This window comes from Adelges cooleyi, unplaced genomic scaffold (genome assembly GCF_023614345.1).
Source record: "Adelges cooleyi isolate 19-005CV unplaced genomic scaffold, UGA_ACOO_1.1 ACOO_flye_CR_arks_rails_tigmint_CR_PRNA_376, whole genome shotgun sequence".
In the NCBI taxonomy this organism is placed as follows: Eukaryota; Metazoa; Arthropoda; class Insecta; order Hemiptera; family Adelgidae; genus Adelges; species Adelges cooleyi.
Window position 1 is genome coordinate 11,581,357 of NW_026096053.1, and position 10,724 is coordinate 11,592,080.

Sequence of the window (10,724 nt, forward strand, 5' to 3'; positions counted from 1 at the left end):
GGCGAAGCGACGACCAGGGGCACACTCGACGCGCTCGGAATTACTACAACTGAACCAGACACATCTATAATAACTATTATTCAAAGTGTCAGCGACAAAACTCGGTGTGGATTACGGAGAACACATTTGGTCGGTGGAAGTGCTCAAGGGTGAACAATATAATATATATATATTTTATACACACACATACACACAACATGAAGTGCACGAGGGATGCAGGCTTGACCAAATGGGGTGAGAACGTAAAATAATAAATAAAGGAGTTGTTGTTATATTAATTATTAGTGCGTTTTTTTTTTTTTGGTAAATATTGTTAATATACAATAGTGTAACAGATTTAAGCTCAAGTTGTTTGTGGTTTTAAATTATTTTATAATACAACTGTATGATATTATAATCTTTTGGGACGACCACGGCTGAGATGGGAGCACTAAGGGAAAAATACTGTGGAAAAAGTAAAGCCGGGAACCGATTGGTGTGTTTGGGCAACGGAAAAGGAGAAGTGTATAAATTGTTAACTATTACAAACGCCAGTTCTTGTTCACAAAACAAAGGCAACTTAGATTAATAGAGAAATGATGATTGACGACCGTTTTGTTAATGTGTGACGCGTGTTCAGTTTATAGATCAACCTGTTATGTGTTTTAAGAAACAGCTGCTGTCAACGTTGTCCTCCCGTTTATACAAATTATAATATAGAAAATACATACAGCAACAATTTGAATAATAATATCTTTTGATTAAAAAAAAAAAAAAAATGTGTACCTTAAGGTACAACGCACGGGTTGAGCGAACGCAGCTGTGTCTGGATTTTGTGTCACCGTTCTACTTTGGGCATGCCATAATATCCAAAATATACTACATGCATAAATGCCGTATACAAAATAACAGATGTATTCTAACATTTACAATGAGAATAACTGTACAATAACGATAATACTATTACTAATAAAAATTGCTTAAGAGTCGGCCACTAAGTGACGCCCATACGCGTGCAAACGGAGTAAACAGCAGCTGCGTTATACTGTTTAGCTAAAGAAACGATCCATAATAATAATATGTATTTAATAGGGCCAAAATTACCAATTGATTGACCCAATTATGCGTTTGGTAATAAAATATTAGATGCTTATGAACAGCTTATTATTGTTCATCCTAAAGACTTAGTAGATACATGTAGAAACTGGAATTCCACGGAAAAATTCCTACATCTTCAATTATTTAAACAAATTGGCTAGTCACCGATTTTCTTCATTCACTGCCAGTGGATTCACCTTATAATACACAAATAACTAGTATTCCACAAGTGCATGGCTTGAGATTAGGAGGCCCTACAAAAATTGAATAGGTACGCGTTACATTGAAAACGGTAATTGCCCATTAGTTGTGATTTCCCACGATAACCACTATTCAACGCCGAATGCGTGATCCGGCCAAAAACAAAATGTACTTACATATTAAACTATTTTTCGTTAACTGGTCAGTTTAAATTGAGCTGGTCAAAAACGGTTTAACCCCACAATTAGTTACAGTCTTTTATCTATGATTACTATGTACGTTCCAACGCTAATGTGTTATGTGACGACTCAATATAATATTATAGTGCCTGTATTTATAATTTAATCACAACCGTTACCTAGTAAAATAACTTCACTTACTTTTTTTTTTTTTTAATTAATTTCAACCCTCAAAAGGAACTCGGAAAACCCCGAGGGGTGAAGACCAAATGTAGTTCCCTTATCATATTTGAAGCTTCTTGTTTCAAAACCAGCTAACACATTTTTTCCTAATCGTGTTTTTTCATAGTTTTAAATGATCAAACTGGTGTGTAAAACTATTATTGAATATCAATTAAAGGTTATTATAACTAGTAAAACTCCGTGTGGAAAATCGTGGTCAGTTTCAAAATCATCCATCTGACAATTTTTTTTGTTGTTTGTGAAAAATTATTGCTTATAGCTGGTTTGAAAATAGACGACTTATTTGCAAATTAGCACTAGCCTAGTTATAGACATCCTGTTTTATAAAATTTATTTTTTGTTTTAGGACTTAAACCGCACATCCTAGGTAAAGTGGATTGCAAGGTGAGAAGTATAAATTTAATATATGCACATTATTAGTGTTGGAACGTGAAATAAATGTGTACCCATGTCAGATCTATGGTTTAGAGCTAAAAAATGGGTACAAAGCTGTTGTCCATGAAATTAGACTGTTAAAAGACTGTATTTTATTATCTAAGAAGTATTTAGCGTCGTTTTTAAAAAAATGTATTTAAAACCGTACCTACACAGCCGGTTCGTTTGGTCATAATTATTATCTCTATATTATTATCTAAAACGAGAAATATGTTATTAACCGTCGAGGCGTCGTTGTGATATTAATATTATTATTATTATGTTTTATAAAAGGGTACTATACGCAAACAACTGTTTTGTTTTAAATCCCACGCACTGTTATAATAATACAGTATTAGACCGTAACTCTACATGGAGTTTGACGAAAAATATAATATAAACTAGTTTTAGTGAATGACGAAAAAAATCGTTAACTACACTCGACGGTCTACACTAACTATACTGTGTGTCGCCCCAAGATCGTAAATAGCGTTTAATTTACCGAGAGAGCCAGTTTTGACTATTATTATTATTATTGTGTGTTTTTTTTTTTTGGCCTGCCTTTCTCACTCTATCTCTCTCTCTCTCTCTCTCTAGATTTTTATTATATAATATTATTATAATGTGCATAACCGTCCCTCGGGCCGTTCATTTTTCTCATACAAATTGCCACCGACTATATGGTGCAGCGGGGGAGACCCCGGGCTGATATTTGAATTTTGTATACACGCGACATCTGCCAGTCACATGCGGTCACATGTACACAACCCGTTTGGCGCACACCCTCCCTCTTCTAATTAACAACTGAAAAACCGTTTTTACCCGTGCCCTTTGGCGTCGTCGCTGCACCAGAGGTAAACACAATAGTATACATTACACACACACACACACACACACACACACACTGCATACACTGCACACAGCTACAATGTACACATAGTAGTTACCTATAAAATGTATACTACAATAATATAATAATATACATTATTCATGCGGTTAAATGTTCCAACGCCAATTTATTTTAAATCACAGCACGGTCGAGAGCTAGTCGAAAAATCGGTGGAGGGTCGATTTGTGCAAGTTTTGTGCGTAAATTAAGTGCACGACATTTATCACTGTACGGGATAAGTAATAGCTGTGATAGTCTGTAGCGCGGTCGCGATCGCCGTTAAACGATTTTAAGTCTTGAAATTAATTCTTGTTTTAAATATTACGTGTACAATTATATTTTGTCAGGAAATCAACACAAATGTTTCAATAACATTTTCCGAAAACATCACATAAAATATTTTAAAATCATCAAACGAATGTTTTTTTATGGTAAAACAGAGTCTGTACGTTTTTACAAGTATATATTTTTGAACTTTATTTATTTGTATATTAGACATCATAGTATGTGTTGTTAGACCTTGGGTCTATAAGGGCCAATCTCACTTTCTGTAACTTGGCAAATGAGCTTTTAAGTTTTTATTCTCCATGAGGCCCGGGTACAAAACTTTGTTTACGCCAAAAATTGACACTGGCCTTTTTAAACCCAAAGTTCAGATAAGAGTATACACTAACTTTTTATACTAGTACATTATAACTGTAAGGTTGGATTATTCGAATTTGTATACTGGGCAGCAAATGTACTTTTATCAATTAACTACAAAAGCCTACGGAACAACCTGAATAAAAATCGATTATGTACTTCAATAAGCATAGATATGAATAATTAAATATAAATATCTGATCAAAATACATGACACAGCTATCTACATAATGTTATATTCGAACTGAGTATCCCACCGTGTGCCGTTAACCGTTCTTCGGCTGTTATGCATATTTTTTATTCGCCCGCAACAGTTGCTCTATCGATATTACTATACCATCTCAATTAAATAAAAAAATTATTTTTCATAAGCCTACTGGACCGCGAAGTTCACAGCACGCCCTCCGACTCTCGTTTAAAATTACACACGGTTTTTTTTTTACACATTAGACCAGTCATTCGTGTGTGCCGTTGTGGGACGTTGAAAAATGACTTGAAGCATTGAAATGGATTTTCGGGAACGTTGAATCATCTATGCCACAATATAATTAGTTTATAAAAATAATCAAATAACATACTTGTGGCAAATAGAGATAGCAATCTATTTTTAGTGGTTGTTGCCAGTGTGTATCGCCATGGTTATTAAACTTAACCGTTTATATTAATAGCTATAATGTTAGGATGCTTAGGATGCATTTATATGTTATGAATATTATTCATTCCATATTATCTATCGGAGTAAAGATTATGTTGTATAATATTATTGTACTACTTTGAGTCATCGCCTATTTGCATAAAAGTCGTAGTCGGTATTTTTAATTTTGTGTAATATATTATGTTATGTTTTTTCTTATTCTATGAGTGTTGTGGTCCAGGGAAAATATTATCATTTGATTATTTTCCCCCAATTATTAATTTTGCGTTAGTATTATAAAAATCTCTCTAAAATATAGTGGCAGAAGAAGAATATAATAGTGTGTCCTATTGTAATTAACTCCAGATCATTTTATATTAAACAAACAAAAACGCATATCAATACATAAGGTTTTAGTTTTATAATATCAGGCCGTAAAATATTAAATTTATATTAAAAAATATTGTGAAAGTAGTTTGTGTGCTGTTGTAGTGTAGTGGAGAATTCACATAGGTCAATATTTTTTTACCGACATCAAGAACCAATTGATGTCGTTGACTTTATACTGTATCTGATTAATTTGTTTCATTCATTTTTATACAATCAGTACAATACAAAAATTATATCTTTTTACCGAATGCTAACGTACAATTAATAAAATTGTATTTACACGTAAGCAATAGGCAGCAAGCGTGACTTGCGAATAAGAAGGAAACTCGTGCACGTTTTATGTTATATATGTAGAGTATTGGGAGTCAAGGTAAGGCAACTTGTGAAAAAAATATCTCTTTTTATAATAAACTGTTAGTAATTAATCGTTTTATTACAATTTATGCACTGTAAGAAAATTTGTATAAATTGTCGGATATCAGTTTAACACCTCTGTCGTCTTGTAATCGTGTCAAATAACAGTATATTAATCGGATAACCGGGTAAAAGAAAGCACAGGGCCTACGACGGTACTTTGTTAGTCCAATAGCAAGAGCTATCACGTGAACAATTAATGTAATTTTTAAAATATGTTCACATAACGTTTAACGCCAAACCGTGTCGTGACTAAGTGCTTCATAACTTCATAATCGGTCGATGTTATGTGTATCAAATTTGCATAATAACATATCTTGCTAAATTGTAACTCATATAATAGATTATTATAGGGTTCTTTGCGTGGGTTTCATCCTGATTACCACGAACAGGTTTCGGTGGAACATACCGACCTAATCTGACCGTAATTTGATCGAAAAATTTTTACAAACTTACAAAAAAACTGGTCGTGACCGTCGTGTGGAAAATGGATAATATTATCTCATGTCTATCGCTATACGATTAGATAACGACTACTAATCAATACTTGTCGAGAATAGAAAAACCAGAAATGATGCGGTTTTATGAATATAGGATAAGCATTTGAGCACCTGCCTAAAACTTTAGCCTAACTTACAAAATCTATAAAGTAATCGTCATGGATACATTATTAAGATAATGGATGACAATTTTAGCCACGCAATTTCATAGTTTTTATTTATAAAAATACGTTGTTTAGACTTTTGTAATGTATGCTATAAAAAAAATCACATAACATATTCAAATTTACAAAATTAGCGCTATGGCTGAACGATGATTTGCACTACTCAGCTTCAGTTCAGGTTAGATAAGTCCATTTTCTCAATATAATTTAAGGAACTCGACCATTTACTAAGGAGCAACAGATAGGCAACATAAAAAACGGCATTGAAAAACAAGTGACTTTCCAGTTTTCGTGCCATAGACAATATTCGGTTTAACAGAATCTAATCAGACTTAGACATGAAAGTTTACATACACAATTTTTATTATGAATAACTGCCTGGATAGTGGACATAACATAATGTTGCCAAGTACTAATTACTCGTTTGATTTATAGTTTAATTCAACAGTGAACAGAAGACCTGAAACAATAAGTTGTAATTTATGTCTAAAAATCAGTCACTGTGTTTTTATATGACTTGTTTTTAAAGACTTTAAAAACCACCAATTTTACATTATGTTGTGAAGCTAATGTTTGTCAGTTATTACCTAATGAACTACGCTCTCCTTCTCAAGGATAATAATAATATTCTATTTTTGTGTTTTGACAATAGTTAGCAAAAATATAACACTTTTAAGATGCTTTTAAAGAATAAGTGTCGTTGACATACATTGTTATATGATTGGAAATGTTTCTATTCTATTTCAAACCTAAAATTGATTGGATATTTGGTCGGTGTAAGGTTTCGAACAAATGCAGCGCAAGTGTAGAACACGGTATTAAATGTATTGTTTGATGGGGTAACTTGATGGGAAATTGTATTAGGATAATAGTCCAATATATAAAGTCTGTGTATTATAATATAGCCTGTGGTAATATTAAGTATGTATTCCAGGGTGGCGCGTGAGGGAGGAATGTACCTCGAAAAATCGTCGCCTTAAGGCAACACGTGTCGAAAGTTTGTCAAAAACTTATGGTAACACGGTTTCGTTACACGTTCTTTCGGGCATAGCAGCGGAGTAAATTTTAGTGTACAAAAAATATATAATATATGCCAGTCTCTGGAGATCTACAATAAAACAAATTGAGAAATATTTACTTCTTGGAATATTATCGCGTTTTGCATTTTACCTAAGAAACGCAGTTCGCCGCCGTCGCTTGTGATTACTACCCACTTCCGTCCAAGTATTTACCGCATTTCCCCCGTCCCTCTAGAGTAAGTAATGCTTGTTGTCCTTTGCTTGAAAGTTAAAAAAAAAAAAAATCAAAACGCCGGTTCAACGCGTACGGTACCAATGCACAACGTATTGCGACGTTGTCCTGGAACACATTATTTATATACACGCCGGCATAATAGTAATAATAATAATAATATGTACTTTGTTGTTGTTATTTTTTTGCCCCCCGACAAAAAACTCTTACGCCACTCTTGTTTAATGTCCTTTCCTGCGACCGAACTCGCCTTATAAGCCACGACCGGCGTGTCACACACTATAGGTCGTATTTCATCTCCGGTCGCCGTACAGCAACAACGGCAGCTCATTTAATCTAGTTCAATGCACGCGTTTCGCATTGTATGCTAATACAATTATTATTGTTATTGTCTGTGCGAAAAACCCGCCGCACAGACAAGTCCAAAAGGCTGCGTGAACTTTATGTATTTTATACTGTACACATTGTCGTCTTACATAAACAGCCCGCCGATAGGTTTTACCGGTGCACGGCCGCAGCTGTTGCTGTACACATTAGCATAAACGTCGTCGCGGACAAGTCAAAAACAGTTATGTGCAAACTGTGTAATAGTGAATAGTCCATAAACTTGTGAACTTCAATCTCAAACGTAACGCGCACAGTCTGTATTTTAACAGTGCTTACAAATGCATTTGTCAACTCTCACAGATTAACTTACAATTTTTACATAACATCATGGGAACCGCAAGAGCTGTTTATTTATTTAATGAGCAAAATAATTTGAGATAATATTTTGATATAGGAGCCATTTCGAACACGTCAACTTATTTAAGCTGATGTTTTACTAATCATTTTTTCTAGTTACATAACTATAGTTATTTTTATCTGAGTTATGGCGGAAGTCTGACCGGCGTATCTACTGCAAACCAATAGATTGTTGGTTTGAAAACCATATAAAAGTAAAAATATAAACGCTTATAAAACAACTTTAAAAATCAAAACTATAAATCGGTCTCTTAGCCCCTACAGAGGAGACGTTAACCTGATAGAATATATGTAAAAAAAACATTTACTATGAATATTTTCGTTTGTTATTTACATATAAATAATTGACTGTATTGATAAAAAGTCATTAATACCTAATTAAATTATACCCGTATAATATAATAACTCCAACGGCATCTAGCGTTATACAATAATGTTAATAACTTATGATAATACTCATCATTACCAGCTTAACAAGCCTTAAGTCCCAACGCTGTCAACGTGAAATGATGGTTTCTACCTTAAAATATTAACACACACTTATTTTGTTTTACAGATAACCGTAAAAGTACGCTTGTCACACACATGATCACAATTTATATATTATATATAATATAAACTATTATTATCATTATTTCTATGCAATTACTTAGGTACAGAGTTGTAAACAAAGTACGAACGCAGAGGCTGTTTCTTTAAACGCATCGTCGCGTGTGTAATGACCGGTCTCCGTATATCGTGAAATAAAATGTGCACATTTGCTTGTATACACATAATAATATATATTCATGATATGTATACGAATAATTTATTGTATCGTTTACATATTTTTCGGTACGACATATACTAATGCTAATATTCGCCGCCGGGAACCTCAGACGGCGGCGGATACAACGTAATCGACCGTATCCATAGTATACATATTATAGTAATATTTTAGGTAATTTATAGTTTTTTAGCCATTGCAAATGAATATCGCTATTTGAAAGTATATTGACGGTATGTCGGGCGTCGTTTGCCGGGTTTATCAAATAAACCAGTGAACATATTATATTGTAAAAATAGCACCATATGAAGCGGATAAATACAAGAAAACGCGTATGCGTTGTACGAAGGGCTCAACTTTTAAAGAAAACCCTGCAATTCGTTTACGGTATTACATTTAAACAATATGTAGGTGTGTACATGTATACCTATATATTATGTATGGTATAGTAAATACCATCGCTGAGTTGTCATGCTCGAACCGAGTTCCTACGCAAAGAGGATTCAGACGGTTCCCTAAACACACATGCATTTACCTTTGAAGTCGTTAGGGACAAAAAAAGAAAAATAGAAAAAGATTAACTGTCGATTTATCAGTAGTGACGTATGACCGCGTTAACCCAAAACCTTCATACGTTCTTTATATTCAGGATAAAATATAATATTGTGTAGTTTAATGCTTTTGCCGTGGAAAAATAAAAAGACATTAAATACACTTAAACTAAACGATTTGCGACGCGTGTACCACGGCCGGATCCAACTGATCCATATTTCTCGGTAAGAGCTCTGCTGGCCGTTGGCTTATCCTCGCAAGAACTTTATGACCTCATAAATACGTTCAATTACTTCCTTTCCTTATGTGCTAACAAAGTTGACCCTATTTTAAGGTAATTTACCGGACAAAGACTCGAAAACTAAAGTGATCGCCTTTAACAACACGGGTTTTCTTTACCATCATAAAACAAACTCGTAAAATACCTTTTAGTTAAAAAAAATAATAAATGATGTATAACAAAAAAAAAAAAACACAAGAACGTAAGACGTATAACGTACATGCAAGACTATAAATAATGATTTCTGTTTACTTTATCATAAGTTATATTTATCTCCCATTTTTTTTTTCAGTTTAACATAAGTACACTTTTCATAATAATAATAATACCTTTGCCTAACCTTAAATTGTGTTAAAATAATAATTGTCAAACTATATGCTCATTCCGGTCAAAGGGACTTAATGAAGTAAAGTTATTTTTGACGGCAAATATATTCTTTTTCGGTTAATTGTTTTCAAGTATAATTAAAAAAATACAATCCGTTAGTTCGACCGTGGCCTGGCAATGGAACTCTCCAAAGTATTGTACTTGCTGGCATATAAGGTGAGCGTTTAAGTACGAATTCCGGCAAATTATAACTTAATATTTTTAGTTAGAACTCTAACAAACGCCTTATTGTCTCGGCTATTATTAATATGTGCGCGTCATTAAATAAAGTAAAATTAAATTTCAAAAAATATATAACTAATAACAATAAAAATCTAGTCGAGGGTAGCACAGTGTTTTGTAATAGTACTATGACGTAGCTAGTGTACGCAGAAACTTACTGGCACAATGTCTAGAGCCTAGAAGAAATTGTAGTGCCTTCGAATAACAACAGTAACCGGCCCCACCGCTACTAAAAATAAAAACTAAACTACATCTGTCATATTTTATTACAATGTATTCATAATATTTATACAATTAATAGAAGCGAGCCCCCCTTATAGTTAATGTTGAACATTTATTGTTTTCAACTAACTGTCATAATATTTTTAACATTTGCTGAATATTATACGTTTAATAATAATTTCCCATAAATAATTCACGACGAAAACTTTAAACAAAAATAATAATTATAATATTGTTTCAACCGAACCCTGACGAAACCTTTTAAAAATATATTTATATCTCAAAATGCTGCGTGTGATACGAGCATGGCTTAATCTTAATAATTGTTTTTATATTCTACGTTACAGCAAATGATACTATCTGGACGGGGTAGGTTACCCGGAAATGTTCAAATCGCACGCCGTGCCTAATTATTGGCGATTTTTTTCCTTCTATTATTTTGTAATTCGGTATCTCTGCGGTACCGATGGGATTTTAATATTATCACGCATTGTGGTGTGTAAAGTGTGTGCGGATCGACGACGCGGGAAACCGCAGCCAAGTCAAAATATAT